General features: G+C 32.1%; 1 protein-coding gene across 2 annotated transcripts in view; it reads right to left on the reverse strand.

The window, feature by feature from the left end:
• Nucleotides 1-17,500, reverse strand: part of LOC136845746 (uncharacterized) — a 732,048-nt gene that overhangs the window by 466,335 nt on the left and 248,213 nt on the right. The window contains exon 1 of one of the 2 annotated variants that reach the window (XM_067115989.1): nt 8,904-8,930. The exons of the other annotated variant lie outside the window; for it this stretch is intronic. The gene's annotated coding sequence lies outside the window, so the exon portion shown is untranslated. Of the gene's footprint in view, nt 1-8,903; nt 8,931-17,500 lie in introns of those variants that run through there. 2 annotated transcript variants of the gene reach the window in all.

Consider the following 17,500-nt stretch of genomic DNA (forward strand, 5'->3'; position numbering starts at 1 on the left):
TTTTGAAAAACAAGAATGACTTCATATTTCATTCAACTTGGATCTGTTTTCGAGCACTTTTCCTATTAGTATAAATACCTCTGGGAAGGATGACGTAAGATCTCTCTTCACTACTTCCCGTTATATGAGAATTTTTTTAGTCTGTACTGGGGAAAGTTTTTGAACTTTGAAAGAAAAAGGGATTGTAGGGGAATCTGGACATGCCGATGGAAACTAAGAAATTCTTGAGATTTAAGGAGTCACTAGGTGGAACTTTATTGCGTCTTAAGGGACTAGAATGGAACCATGAAAAACCTTTGCAGCATACAGATATTTTGTGGCTATATACTAAATAAGTATAAAGAAAGGTAAAGAAATTCAGGAATCTTCCAAGGAAAACCCAATATGATAATCCTAACAAACATTACTAGATATCAATGAAAGGCATACAATGCAAAGATCAATGATCAAAAGGGAATGTAGTCGGTACCAAAAATTACCGATGAATAGAAATGCAGGGATTTCATCACGATTTAATAACAGCCTAGATTCACAACTAGTTCCCACATCAGATATCTTCCAATGAGTACATTTACTTGGTAGTTTGTGTCATTTACCATATTCGACTCTTCAGCTAAGTCTTCCCTCGTTTTACTAATCCTACATCATGTCTTTCCGTACTACACCAAATGAAAGACAAATTATACAGTCTTGCTACTGAAGATGTAAGCCACATTATCAAGGATGATTTTGCTTTGGATCAAAGTACTTGACTGAAGAAAGGCCAAAGAAGGGGGAGTGGAGCCGTTTTTATGAAACAAAATTAAGCAAGCAGGAAGACTAGGTTCAGCAGAGGCCCGATAAGGAAGGCAAGATTATTCATGCAACGTACGAGAGAGAGAGAGAGAGAGAGAGAGAGAGAGAGAGAGAGAGAGAGAGAGAGAGAGAGAGAGAGAGAGAGAAGGATGCCAATGAGTTAGAGTAGAAAGGAAAAGGGAAGAGAAAGGATCCCTTTGAGATATTACCAGAGAGAGGCAAAGGACCACGAGGCACCATAAACCATACTAGAAACAAAAGAATCAGATAAGAAACTCGAAGCGGGTTTTACTGAGCTAGAGCGACCCCGTGTGCACAGCGCTTGGTTTTCAAAGATTTCGTCCGACTTTGCTAAAGACTTTGAAGATATCATCATTGACAATATAAGGTTCCACAGAGTTTAAAAGGAGTTCTGAACCACTGCTATGTTTATATGAAGTGAAATCACCATTTGATTTAATTGTTAAAATTCATATGCGATCAAATATATCAGAGGCAAGTAATTAGAAAAGAAACTATAGCTATGACAAGAAACTATAGCTATGACAAGAGTTAGAACAGTAGGATGTCACTTTGCTTGTTAATAGCTTACTGGCGCATGCGTTGAGGATGACAGACTTAAAACCAGCGCTTTGGTATCAAGCAATGAAATGAATGATGTCTTGAACAGAGACCCTGAAGAATATGTTATCATAATTTAAGATACCCGATAGTGTATATATAATTTAATAAAGAAAGAGCAGTCATCTGAATTAAAAATATATTCATTCATCCTCTTGTCAGAAAATAAGTGGTAGATGAGAAACTATACATGAATCGAAGTCTATATTTCATATAACTATTATTATCATGGTAGCTTCTAGAGGGGAAATATACGATATAGAAGTCTAAAATTTACCTAAAACTACTACTACTATTCATTATTATTATGAATCTGTAACCACAACCGCCACAGACTCCACCATTTGTATCTGCATTTTTATCTGAGAAACATATGATATGATATTTTTCATTTCAAATCATATAAGTCAGGTCCACCCTGGGTGCCCTACCATTTACGTTTTGTTAGCCTGACAACATAATTCGCAGCCCTACGTAAGGATTGTGGTATATAGTCCGAAGGTATGCGAGTATTAAGCTCTCATCCAAAATTTGACTTCAGAATTTTTTGCTTAATTAACTTAATTAACAAAGGGAGGTGCGACTGAACACTCAAGGAAGCTAAAGGACTCTTCACTTGAGGATGGGATGTTGTAAAAAACAAATAAAAAAACCAAAAACAAGAAAAAACACGAGAAAGAAAATTCCAGGGTTTGGTAGCAGAAAAAAAAAAACAGTCGAAGAATGATGTTAACGTCGTCTTACCCAAGTGCCATATACGGAGTATATGATGGAAATGCGAACTCTATTTTCTGTGTTACTAATGAAGGCATTGTTGAATTCCCTTACAGACAAAAAGAAAATTAATAAAAAAAACAATCCATTACTTTTCTCAATCTGAGATGAATGTAGTAATAGGCTGTACCGCCACAAGTTACATGCCGTACCTCTCCCAATTGTCTTCGTAAGGTTTTTTTTTATGGTGTGATCCTTTTGATTTTTAGTTTCTTCAGCTCATGTTTTTATAATTATAATTCTTCAATTTGTTTTTAATTGCCCTTGTTAGAAATTTACTGGATCAGACTACGATGAAACGTGTTGTACTATATCTTATATTGGGTTAATAAAAGTTTCAGAAACATAAGAAATTATGTAAGGTACAATATGCAGACTTGGTGTAAAAACAAAAACAAAAAATTTGTCTTGTGCCAATTATAAATTGGTCCATAGCTTTAAACATAAAATTACAAGAACAAACTATAAAAGAATGTGACGTAAGTTGTTTTAATCTAGATATCCATGGGCAAGAGAAGAAGAAGAAGAAGAGAAGAAAGAAGAAGAAGAAGAGAAGAGAAGAGAGAGAGAGAGAGAGAGAGAGAGAGAGAGAGAGAGAGAGAGAGAGAGAGAGAGTTGGGAAACTTTAACTGCCAAACTAGTCAAATTTTCCCGGTAGGGTTCATTGCAATTGACCTTTTTCGAGGTTATCCAAGCGCATGGAAGAAAGTCTTGGCCGTAAATGTGTTGTGATTTCATATCAAAGACTCTTGAGTGATACAGACCAACCTGTCGAGTTTTTCGCTTTAGTGATGCTTCTTTCCCTCTTCAGCCATACTATGGAACTCCTTGCACTCGTTAGGCCTGAGTTCGACCTTCCGGCCGGCTAATGAAGACTTAGAGGAATTTATTTCTGGTGACAGAAATTCATTTCTCGCTATAATGTGGTTCGAATTCCACAATAAGCTGTACGTCCCGTTGCTACGTAACCAATTGGTTCTTAGCCATGTTAAATAAGTCTAATCCTTCGGGCCAGCCCTAGGAGAGCTGTTAATCAGCTCAGTGGTCTGGTAAAACTAAGGTATACTTACCTTTTTCTCTTACTGGTCTACCTCTTCCCTTTGAATTATGCCCATTCCATTTTTTTCCTCCTTTCCTGGTTTCCCATTGACTAGTCATCTTTGCTTGGTTCGTTTATGAATAACCTTTAACTAGCATTCCGCATTAGTAAACAGTAAAACACTACACCGCTGTCAGCTTTGATTTACCTAAATCAATTATGTTTAACAAAGGTAAATTTTCTAGCATTGTGAAATGAAGTTAGTTTAAATCATGCAGCAATGCATGATAATCATCCACATTTTAATTACATTCGTAAATAACTTCCCGTAGTCTGCGTTTGCACGATAATTGCAAATTAAAAGTGAAGCGCTTGGACTGTACATGTGGAGGCAGTACTCTTACTCGAAATTCTTTGTTAATAAAACAACTTTAACAACATTCCTTGTTCCTCCGATTACAGCCGTCCACCACTCCGCTGCTCTCTTAAAGGAAAAAAAAAAAAACGTTAAAAACCTCAAAAAAAAAAATTTAAAAGATGCATCAGAAGTTGCAGTCTCTCATTTGGCTTTTTCGTGAACCTTGCTCCGAGAGAATTCAGTTCAAATATACACAATAAGGGAAGCTGTGATTATTTTGGGTTATCAGTAAATCATTTATAAGAATTTACGCGGTTAATTTGCTTATGTGTATTGAATTGGCCTTACAGCCTATCGTGAAGATGGGGCCTCAGCATTAATAACATCATTTAGGAAATGTGTGACTGCATTTTGCATTTCGACGGAATATTATGTTCAACAAAAATGGCAATCAGAGACGTCAAGAATCATGCGTCAAAACTCTTAATATAGTATATGATTCCCTAACGCCAAAGCTCCTGAATATTGTGTAGATCACAAAAACAAACTGTTGTTTGGACAAAATTAGCCGTCACTGACCAAATTTGTCAACAACAGTAAAGTCATAGTAGGATGATGACTTCACTATAGAACTATATACCATCAATGTTATCTGAATAAAATCCTTATTCTGAAACATTTAAATCACCATCTGTGTCGTCTAAGGAAGTGTTGTGGTTATCAGTAATACAATTTAACTTTCATGTAGTATGAAAAAATATACCCGAGGCCTACTATTATTAATATGATGTAGGATATGTGTTATTTACTGCAAAAAATAATCAACTAGGGCAAATACGTCGTTGCTATTTCACTTAGTGGACATGAACCACATACCAAACAGATCATGACATAGAATAGTCTGTTCTTGATCTATGTTAAGATTCGAAGATTTTCTTTCGTTAATTTGTCTATTAACCTATTTTCTAGTTCCCAAATAGTCAGACAGTGTTTTTTGTACTGAGTCATTGTTATAAACAGAGGTATTAGTAAATAAATTGGCACTGGCTTCACCTACTACGGTGTAACAAATTTTCTTTCGGAGTACTACAATACGTTTATCTATGCATCTGTAAATAAAGAGAGTAGACCGACTAAAAGAAACTCACAATATAGCTATAAGCCAGATGCAATCACAGGGCATCAATTTTGCTTTTATGGTACCCTTCTAAACTTTACAGGAACCCAGCTACAGGTTGGAACACCATTACAGGTTTTACGTTTCACCGTCACATTAATTATCCTTATTGTTCATTAGCCTCAAAGACTGATTTATGGTCTTATAACTACTACTGCTACTACTATAAAAAAAAATAGTATTACCAATAGTAAAAATTCAGAATATCCTCAGAATATCCACATTCATAAGGGAGCCGCAAAGGTTTTTAATCCATATAAAGATCAACAGTGAAAAAAAAGAAGAGCAAGGAACAAGATTAATATCTTGCGTAATCTTCAACTCTCTTGAACCTCGTGAGAAAAAAGTAAGCGCCATACGGAAAACGGCCAGACAGAGCTTAAGGTTTTACTGTAAAGCCAGAAATTCAGAACATAATGGCAGAAGAGTTCATCCATCACCCGGGAAGATTTTGAAAGGCTCGCATTTAAGCTACATTTTTTGTCTTTAACATTAGGTTTCTTTTAGTTTTTGTTCAGTTTAGTTCATTATGATATTTAGTAAAACCATCTGTTACACTTTCCGTTATTTCAATGCACATATCTTATTTGTGGAGCGGCTAACTGACGAAGAATCGAAATGAATTTATATCTTACCACTGATCTCTTTTACGTAATCTCCCATTTTATAATATCTATTGCTAGGCAGGTGTGATTCCTCCCCATTGTTTGTTGCAATGCTATAAGAGTTCATCGGGGAATAATAATTTTTCGATAATATTCAGTCAGACACTACGAGTACACGAGTTACAATGCAAAATACGAGGGTCGGTGGAATAGAAAAAAAAACAGCCTTTAGAAGAAGGAATCTAAGGAAATCGCAATGGATCAAAGGGAATGATACTACATGTTTTAGAAAAAGTCATTGAGGCAACGGAAACATTCCGAAACGTAATGTTTCAGTTCCCATAAAATATCAGGTATAACAAAATTTTAAAAGTTCTCAGTTCTGTGAGTGGTTCTTTAAAAATTCTTGTAGTATCCTTTTATATAATCAACTAAATGTTCATGTGAACCCACTTACAGAATTTGACACCTGAAGTACACAGAAGAAGGATATGGTGTTAACAAACTTATTCAGGAAATTATTCACAAACTTAGTGATGTTATCAAGGCAATCAACAAAGTGCAGGAAGCACAGAAGTTCATGGGATTCTTGTTGGACTTTGTGAACTATTAGTGAATGTTATTAAGATAACGGTTAGATGATCATACAGCAGAGGTATCTCAGTCCTATCTTTTAAAATCAACATTCATAAACAATACAAAAAAAACTGCCAAACAACTCCATAAACAGTTTCAAACACGTTTATCTTGTAAATAAAAATTGACAAGTACTGCTACCTTCTTTACTTTTTGCGCTTTGAATTTGTCGCCTTGGCTGAAACTACAGACTACTTTCAGAGTGGTTATTCTTAAGGCCAATTTTGATCTTGGTTTTGAACCATGATTTAAAAAAAAAAAAAAAAATAACCACGTTTCCAGTTTTTAACTCTATCATACTCTTATTAATTTTATATATATATATATATATATATATATATATATATATATATATATATATATATATATATATATATATATATATATATATATTGTTACGTGGGTCTTTTGGCTAATGAGTTTAATAATTAAGAATTTAGATTTATATTGCCTTGCTTTACCTAATAGCCACGTAATTCTGTCAATTAGGGCTAAAATTGACTCTAAAGGACAGATAATGAATAGATCAGGTCGCCAGTCAACACTAGTTAGCAAAGTATAAGGTTTATTCACAGCCACATGAATGAGTTCAGCAAACTTACTGGAACACTAGTTTCAACAAATCAAGTAAAATAAAATAAAATGGATTATTTACAGGAGCTAAGAGCAGCTCAGAATATTAGTCCGACTTAGGACAAACCTCAATGCTTCTTCGCGTGCTAACAACCTACATTGTCTCCCCTCTTACTTTAACAAAAGACAAATTTTTATTATTCGATTAAGAATCTTGCATTAAGGAAGAGACTTGTCATTAACAGGGAATAATTTTAATGTTAGGAATATATGTATATATAAGTTATGTATACATATAATTATATATATAGATGATATAAATATATGTTTTATATATATATAGTGACTGTATATATAAATAAATAGTTTATATATATATATATTTACCGCTGGTTATATATGATATATATATAACAATTTTATATCGTTATATATATATATATATATACAGACAACACGTCCTTGTATAGCTCCGTCTAAATCACGATGGGGCATATTTCGCTATATATATATATATATATAATATATAGTATACAGAATATATATTGGGTTTTAGAACAGAATATATATATATATATATATATATATATATATAAAGTCTCGGCTATATATATATATATATATATATATCTAACCTAACCGTACTGTTTTTGTCTTCAGATTTTTGCTACCTTACACCAAATTTGATTTACGAAAGAAACCAAAAAATGATCTGAGTTTCATTATCTGAGGGGTTTATGGGTTACAGGATTACAAAAGCTTTCCGACTATTGGCTAATTACCCAGAGGAATGAACAAGGATAGAAATCTTAGATTACGCTACTGTTGTGGGTACTCACTTCTTTTGTGTAACTGTGCCTAAAAGACAGAAGTTTTATAGTAAAAGTATCGAAGTTTACGGGAAATCTGAATAGACTGGTATATATACACGTCAATCTGCTTACATGAAATCTTTCCCTTTAAACATTTCTTAATGCGAAGGACTAGCTAGAACAATTCTCAGACGGTAGATGTCGTGCAGATCACTTTTACGATTGTTCACTTTATCATTAATTGATCTCTCTATTCAGAAAGGCAACGATGGTTTACAGGCTACGACACACAATAGAAACAAGCACAATGAAAATTGGAAACGAGAATAAGATATAAGAGGAGGCAGTGGAAGCAAAGTGAAGACTTGAGATTCAACGTATCATGTTATGAATATCTAAAGACGTTTAAGGGCGCCATTTTTCAATTTTCCTTATGGTTGCTGACTACTGAAGCCATTTTCTTAAACGGATAAAAAAAACTGACGATTTGGAAACTTCAATATCTGAGGAGACTCTGCTTATGGGATACTGCAAACCCTCGCCGGCTAACACTTTATAAAATTCCTTAGGTGGGTGATATTTTAAACTGACCATAATATCTGAAAATGGAGGAAAATTGCATACTAGTATTATGTATAAAGACCAGTACTATGTATGAAACTTCTTTCAAGGTCAATCGGGCACTACCAGTATCATGTATAAAGAACACTTTTATGATTTCCACCACAATGAACCAGTGAAATAACAAAAATTATCTTTATCTTCCTTCTTAGTGGCCAAACCCCTCCTGATTGTCGAGTAGGACTAAGGGCTACTAATATTCAAAGGGGAGAGAGGGTTTTTAAGTCAAACTTGAGAATATCTAAGCTACTGTTCTAAAAGAAACTGCTCAAGCATAAACTCTATCGACAGGTTGATATTGCAGCTCTACGTTCAAATCTCACCTTGTTTCTCGTTATTTTCTGCATAAGAATAAGGACAGGAAATCTTCAGAGAATATCGAAAAAATAAAATCCAGTATATTTCCCATACTGAGGTGATATGCTATAGGGTGAAAGAATACTAATTTTTTTTTTTTTATGGAAATGAAAGGATGGATTAGACTTTCAAATGATACAAATAAAGACTATATTCTTGTGTCATGGAAGTCCTCAGGGGAGAGTTATGTAAGCATACACACACACACAAACGCAGGCAAAAAATGTATCTACGCAGGCACTCACATACAAACAAACCCGTATATGTATATATATATATATATATAAATATATATATATATATATATATATATATATATATATATATATATATATATATATATATATATATATATATATATATATATACATATATATACATATATATATATATATACAATATATATATCACATTTTTAAAAATCTCCCACTCCTACGGTCAAATGGGCAGAGTTACTGATTTGGAAAGAGATTTTCGGACCTGTAAGTTTGCTCCTCGCCCACCTAAAATATAAAATGCCTAAAAATATTCTTACCTTAAGGATGAACGACTTTTTAAAACCGACAACTACCTGAAAAAAAGAAATTAATATTAATATATGTGTACACATTCTTTATAGGTCTATAGATAAATAAACAGTCATATGGGTGTGCATATACATACATACATACATACATACATACATACATTTCTATATATACATATATATATATATATATATATATATATATATATATATATATATATATATATATATATATATATATATATATATATATATTTATATGCCCCTTGTTGCATGGGCCAAGACTTTCCTATACAATGCTACTAATGGGAATAAAGTAATAATCCTAATTCCTAACTCTCACATGATTAGAAAATTGCCAAAAAGCAACCGAGTTTCAGCATTTAAGTAACCCAAACTTTGGATAAAAGCCATGGAAGGTCTGTGGGACCCTCCACAAACGATCACTGTTACCTGACCTTACTGCTCTTATGACCGAGGGATGGGGCATTGTTTTAGGGGCTGGGAGGACAAAGGTCTACCTGCTGGGACACCGGCCTTGATCTTCTTAGTTTCATTTGTAAGGAGAGGAGACTGGGATACTGTCATATGCTTGTGAATGTTCGGTTTCTAGTCCCTTGTGAGATTTTCTAGTTGAAAGTTGAACCACTGCATCAAACAATGTTAGCTAAATAATAATTAATTATGTCTGCAGATCATGGACTGATGATTATTAGTTTAGAAAACCAGACGTTTGTATAATTGTTCTGATGAATAACATTTTTTTTATGCATGTATGCCCAGAGTTATTAGAGAATCCGATTAGGAATTCCATGGTGTTGGTAGTGAATGCAATGATGATGTTGCCGGCAGCAAGGTTGACCTTATTCTTTGAACTTTGAAGACGTTGGTAACGCAATACCATCTTTATTTGAAATATGAACTTATCTCGCTCTCAGAATTGTTCAATTGCCGGCAATACATACCACCTTGTTCCCCATGCTTTGTATGTGGTGGCAACATACACCACCTTCTCTTCCAAAATATTAAGAAACCGGTAAAATACAACAACTTTCCATCTAAACTATTATACAAATGTCACTGGCCCTGCATATTATAGAGCATTAAAACTAAGCAAACACTATATAGATACTTCTCAGTTACTAATAGAAGTACTTAACATTTTCTCTAGAACCATAAAACTTTAATTTGAACTAATCAATCAACCAACTTTTAATTCTTCACGTTGCATTTCACTGTACACTAATGTGACCTGATGTAAGGATGAAAAGTTAGAGCATACGTCAAACAAATATATGCTAAGCATAATTAATGATGACAGCTGTAAAGCCTATAAGAAAACGAGAGGTAGAAGACGTGGAATCAGAAGATATCAGGAAAGTGACTATTGTTGTAACCTTTAAAATTTAATGACGTGCAATCAACACAGTAATCTCTATTTCGTCAACATTTTAAAAGAGGTATCTTCATTCGTGAAAAATCTGTAAAACATTAAAGAAAGCAAAACGAGACAATTTCTTTTCCGAATCATTTTTTCCATGGAACTTTTGTACTTAAAAACATTCTGTTACCTGCCATGCATCAAATAAAGCCTAAACCCATACATATATATTTATATATATATATATATATATATATATATATATATATATGTATATAAATATATATATATATATATATATATATATATATATATATATATATATATATATATATATATATATATATATGTATATATATATTCAATATTTGAAGGAACGTGCTTGAGAATATCACTAAATCCACGTCAGACGGTAAATGAAAAACCCGGTTTTCACTCACCAAATATATATATATATATATATATATATATATATATATATATATATATATATATATATATATATATGTATATATATATTCAATGCAGCACGAAGGAACGCGTGCTTGAGAATATCACTAAATCCACGTCAGACGGTAAATGAAAACCCGGTTTTCACTCACCTTCTGACGTGAATTTAGTGATATATATATTATATATATATATATATATATATATATATATATATATATATATATATATATATATAAAATATATATATATATATATATATATATATATATATATATATATATATATATATATATAACATACACACACACACACACACACACATATATATATATATATATATATATATATTATATATATATATATATATATATATATATATATATATATATATATATATATATGCATTACCGTTAACATAACACATGACATTTGTTTCTTGAGAAACAGCATTTGCGTTCTGCCGGGCAGTGGTTTCTGGCAAAACAAGCTAGATAACTTTTGCATGAAATACTATGTTTACTTACAACGAGTAGGAACATAGGTTTAAAAATTACTGATATAGCCTTTTTCCGTTAAACATTATAATAAGATCTGCAGCAGGGCTACATTATAGTTCAATGTGATGATATCTTTCCAAATAATTACCTTCGCCAAAGAAGCCAATTTTGTTTATTTATTTTTTAAATCTTTTTATTGAGGGGAGAACATTTAACGGCGTTGAGTATTTAGGTAACTACAGCTAATAGTTGTACCTTGTGTCTTATATCTGATTCCAACGTCTAATTTTCCCGTATTCTTCTTGCTTCCTCTTGCTCTAAGACTTACCAGTGTTTCAAGCTCTCTCTCTCTCTCTCTCTCTCTCTCTCTCTCTCTCTCTCTCTCTCTCTCTCTCTCTCTCTCTCTCCTGCCATTCACCACCTTAATCCACACTATTCTCATAAACACTTAGCCACTGCAGCCACTAAGAAATTAATGAGGAGTTACAAAGCATGAATTGTTGTATGGCGTTAATAAAGTAAAAGATCATTATAGAATTATGAACGAAATATCAGGCAGCACTGACAATTACCAAAATAATAATAATAATAATAATAATAATAATAATAATAATAATAATAATAATAATAATAATAATAATAATAACAAATTTGTGTTTGCTCTCACCTCTGTCTGCCGGTCTCTGAATGTTAATATGTGTGTGTGTGTGTCTGTGTATGTATACTTGTGTTCTTCTCTTGGTAGGCTTAAATGATTTGATTTTAACTATTCTGCTAAATTCATTCCCCCTTCATCTTGATGCACGAGACTCTTCATAAATTCTCGTTTCATTTTTTCCTCCTAATAAAGTTGTCTACCAACTTCTTTAGGTTTCATCCATTCCAGCAACATCCCTGACAATAATCCTTTCGTTGAGCTCTCTGTCAGAACATTAATCAATCATTCTACCCCGAAGACGACTTTTTTATGCTCAGCCATCTAAATTTCTGTCAGAGGTCCTATAGACCTCTGCTCACGAGTTTTTCTCTCACAGTCTGCGCACAAATACGCACACTCACATACATACATACACACACACACACATATATACATATATATATATATATATATATATATATATATATATATATATATATATATATATATATAGGATCACAAGAAATTTAAAACTAAAACATCATAAGGATACGAGAAACATATGATATGTTCTTGATAGGCTTCGTCTATCAAGACATTTTCAAAAACACCGAACCATAGCATAGGAAAACTTCTTTAAATATGCTTGAATGAAAGCAGTATATTTGAAAAACATCCAAACCATTTAAATATCGTTAAGACTTCGAGGAACAGACGGAACTCTTCTGACAGAGATGATGTATTATACATCATCATAAAACAACAGTACGGAATTATTTCTTAATGCAAAATGTCAAATGTACCATTTAGGTGTCATCTGGATAAAGCTTAACTAAATCAGTAGGCTTACTATTTTCCGTTAGGATATAAACCAATGCATGCCCTGCAAATACTAAATTAATGAATAACACACCCACTCTCTGTTGAAAAAAATGTTCATCTTCTTAGGTTTTTCCTGATAATATCGTTGGGTTTTATAGGACTCTTTCAATTACATATATATATAATATATATTGGGTATATATATATACATATACACACATGCATTTATATATATAATATACTCATATATATATATATATATATATATATATATATATATATATATATATATATATATATATATATATATATATATATATATATACATATATATACACACACACACACACACACATATATATATATATATATATATATATATATATATATATATATATATATATATATATATATATGTGTGTGTGTATATATATCATGGATGATGTTGACAATATCCGTATGTGTTTGTATTAGTCTTCAAATCTCGACTGCGTTTTGAGTTTATGTTTCTGACATTAGGGTATTTTTCTACATCTTAATTTCCGCCTCAAATCAGCTCTGCTGGGTCTACTATAATCATCATTGTTCTTGCTAACCGTACGGTAAAGATAACGAAGGCACTACTATCTACTATGCAGTCTGTATTGCCACGGGTTTCATTTTTCGAGATTCAGAATGTTTGATTATTATTAAAATAAGTGAACGAACCCTAGCCACAGATTTACAATTGTTTTACTTACTGTAGCAGCTATTTAGATAAACTATTTAGATAAACTATTTATATATTTGTATACTGTATATATATATATATATATATATATATATATAGTATATATGCAGTATATATATATATATATATATATATATATATATATATATATATATATATATATATATATATATATATATATATATCTATATATATATCTTTGTCTGGAGTGTGGGGAGGGGCGCAAATAAGAAAACTCATAATTATCAATACATGCAGTGGTAAATTATATTTAATTATGGATAAAAAAATTTCGACAACTCTAGTACCAGTGGGGAGACAGAAAGAATAAAAGAGACTGATAATATGTTTAGCGCATCCCAAAACTTCTTTTTCAGTCGCATGAATAGATCGACCTCCACCATTCTTCTGTGGTTTTTAAAGAAAAGTTTTGGCATATGTCGTGACATCAAACTGAAAACATTTACACAGAGTGTCTTGGAATACAAAGGATTCTTCTCCTTGATATCGGATTTTGTTTTTTTGCAAAGAGACATAAAAAGAAAATAAATTCAGATATGTTCATGTTGTCCTTTTCGTGACAGTCGTTTATGTTTGTTTATTAAAGCCGATAGTGGCATTAAAAGAACGACATATGATAAAACAAACAAGTGCACAAACACAGGTTTATCTTTAATCGTGAAGTAATACGGTTATATATACACAAGTAACATGGTTGCAAAGAATTAGCTTGATCCATCATTGATCAATAGAATATTAATGTTACATACTGGCTATAATAATAATAAAAAACTAACCTGATCATAAAGATAAGCAATGTAAAATGATCAATACAGAACGAATGATTACAAAGATAATGAACGTAAGATGATCAATGGAGATGAAGTTGGACAAGAAACTGATCAATGAATCATAGAACATACTAAAAGAACCAAAGTGGCATGTTACGACTTGGAAAAATCATAAGAAAAGTTGTTTTAATTTTAACAAACAATCTTGTAAAAAAAATTAAACTTTAAAAATAACAGGACTTCAATTTTAGGAAAATGTACAGATGTCAGTACAATGCATGACATGGATATCTTTGACGGAGGGAAAATAGAAAATTGGAGTGTGATGAAAACACATGGTTTAAGACTTTACCCCTCCAGTTTGGGCATCCCTTACATTAACACAGAGATGAGGTTGTAAGCCACGACATCTTTCCACCAATGGCCCCATGCAAGTAGCAAATGTAAAGTTCCAAAGGTTTCTCCTCTCATTTTAAGGGATGCATGAAGGATAGATTCTAAGACTCTCTTTATCAAGGGGTTTTCTACCTTATCCACTGTGCACTCTACTAGCAAAAGAAAAAATTGTCAAGAACCCTATTTGTTTTGTTATATTAGCTCAGTGTGGTACAGGAGTAACTAAATGTCACGATCAAAGAGCCTTTTGCAACTTTTTTTTATAGAATAATCTAGTAACTGATTGCATAGAAAACAAAGAATCTGACAAGAAAAGTGGGCAACTTTCTCGTAGTACTGGTTAAGCGATAAAAAAAATCGCAAAAACTAAAGATGAAATATGGTATAAAGACCAAAATGTCAAATTAAAGAAACTCAAAATAAGTGACCTATAGAGAATGATTTCACAACTTAAACATAAAATATCGTTATAGGTGTATACAACTACAGAATACTGAAAGCTTCATACATATCGACGCCAATTTGAATACTAATCTTTATTTTGTAACAGTAGTCTTTCGATTGTATTTTTATACAAGAGTGTCTTTAAACACTATACATGTTTTTTCCTTTGTATCTTTCTCTTTGCTTTCGCCCACAAAACCCAAAACCAACGTGGTTTTACAAGGAATGCATGTAGTGCATATGCCTTACCCACTGAAATCTATAAAACAAGCTTACTAAACAATTCGCGTAGAAGAATCACATTCAATGACATGATGGGCGTCATACTTTTAAATTTTATGGGAACGATTAATTTCCGAAGCTTTGTCTAATTTATGTAAACTATGCTATAGATAATAAAATTTTAGTGCTGTGATACTGGTTTTCATATCCTAAATTCATAATTATTATCATATGCTGCCATTAACATCGGATGATATACATAGCAAACCCATTATCATTTTGATAATTTACCATTATGCGGCTTGGGCACCTCTCTCTCTCTCTCTCTCTCTCTCTCTCTCTCTCTCTCTCTCTCTCTCTCTCTCTCTGTCTTAGTGAATGTATTTTATATTCGTTATAAAGGAAAGAATAAGATATGTAGGGACCAAAGAGCGATAGTTCCATTTCGTTGGCGTATGAAATTGCTTCGTGTAATGTTTGCCCTTTTAACATGACTGCATATATACAGTATGTATATATATATATATATATATATATATATATATATATATATATATATATATATATATATACATATATACATATATACACACACACACACACACACACACACATATATATATATATATATATATATATATATATATATATATATATATATATATATATATATATATATAAAAAGAAGGAATAAAACAATGTTGTAGGATGAGGAGATATAATGAGGGCAAGGAGATACTATTTAAGGTGCGATTACACTAGAAGAAAATAATAAAAGGAAAACAATGTTGTAGGATGAGAATATTAATGAAGAAATGGATCTCTGAACTCGAGATGCAAATGGACAGATGATGTCTGGAATTATGCAGTCCTTGGTCGATGGAGAAAACACTTTTAAGACTTACTAAATATGGAAGATAAAAGAGAGGCAGAGCTAGGTATTGGAAAAGCGAAAAAGTTAATAGGTTATATACAAGTTCCAGAATACTTGTGGATGTAGCTGCTAAGGTAATGAGGATGGTAATGAAAATGTCGGAGCAAAAGTTACCACGGTGAAAATAATGAGACTGAGTTGCCAGCCGGTGTTTGTACAGTAAGGTGTCTCTAGATTAGGATTAAGGTTTTGAAGAAATAGGGCAAAAAAAAAAAAAAATTAACTTTATATAAGAAAGAGTGAGAATTAAAGTAATGATTTTATGGGTATGAAACTACTTCTGTACAAGAAGAATTGCATGGTGGGTTTGTGATTTAGACTGTAAAAGAGATAACAGAACGATTGATAGGGTAAGAACAGTAAAGTTTTGAAAAAAAGAGAAAGTTTTCTGGACTAATTGTTTGTAATGAAAAAGTTAAGTTTTTGCAATTTGCAGAGAAAATAAAAAGATGGGTACAGAATATAAACAGGTGAAAGCAGTTTCTCTTAGAATCATATGTTTAGGTAGATGATTTTTTTTGGTTTGGTGCAATAGTTGGTATGAAAAAGGACGTGTAATGTCTCTATAGTCATTTAGTAGCTCTTTCAATGGAACGACGCGAGAAGTTTTGACTACAGCAGCAGGTTTAGGTACAAAATGGTGTACTTAATGGTTGATATTTACAGTTGATACAGCACTGCTTGAGGACACTGAAGAGAAACTGTGAAAATTAACGAAGAAAGTTGAGAATAAAAGGTGAACCAAAGCAAAGGTTACGAGGGTAAATGGAAACCAGGAACAATAGTGTTACTATGGGTGGTGGAAGAACGGATTGAAATTTTCAGAAAGTCGAAGCTATGCATTGTTTGCATTGTACATGCATAATTGAAAGGGCCCAACGCCTGGATATGCATATATTTGTAAAAAGGTTGGGTTGGGTAAAACGAAGGATCTAGGTATTCTGACTTGGATTGGTAGTGAAGAAAGAATGGACGATGACAGGTTGGTGAAAAGAATGTATCATTCGGAAGTGTTAGGGAGGAGGTGTAAAGAAGTTGTAAGAGTATCGGAAGGAAAGGTCCTTAACATCGATATAGGGCTGAATGCGCAAAGTGTTTGATTTATGTCGTCCTTTTAGCGGCTATATATATACATATATATATATATATATATATATATATATATATATATATATATATATATATATATATATATATATATATATATATATATATATATAGTATATATATATATATATACATATGTATATGTGTGTCTTTTCTTCTCCACAGAACTCAACCAAACATCTAACCTCCATT

This window comes from Macrobrachium rosenbergii, chromosome 14 (genome assembly GCF_040412425.1).
Source record: "Macrobrachium rosenbergii isolate ZJJX-2024 chromosome 14, ASM4041242v1, whole genome shotgun sequence".
NCBI classification, from domain to species: domain Eukaryota; kingdom Metazoa; phylum Arthropoda; class Malacostraca; order Decapoda; family Palaemonidae; genus Macrobrachium; species Macrobrachium rosenbergii.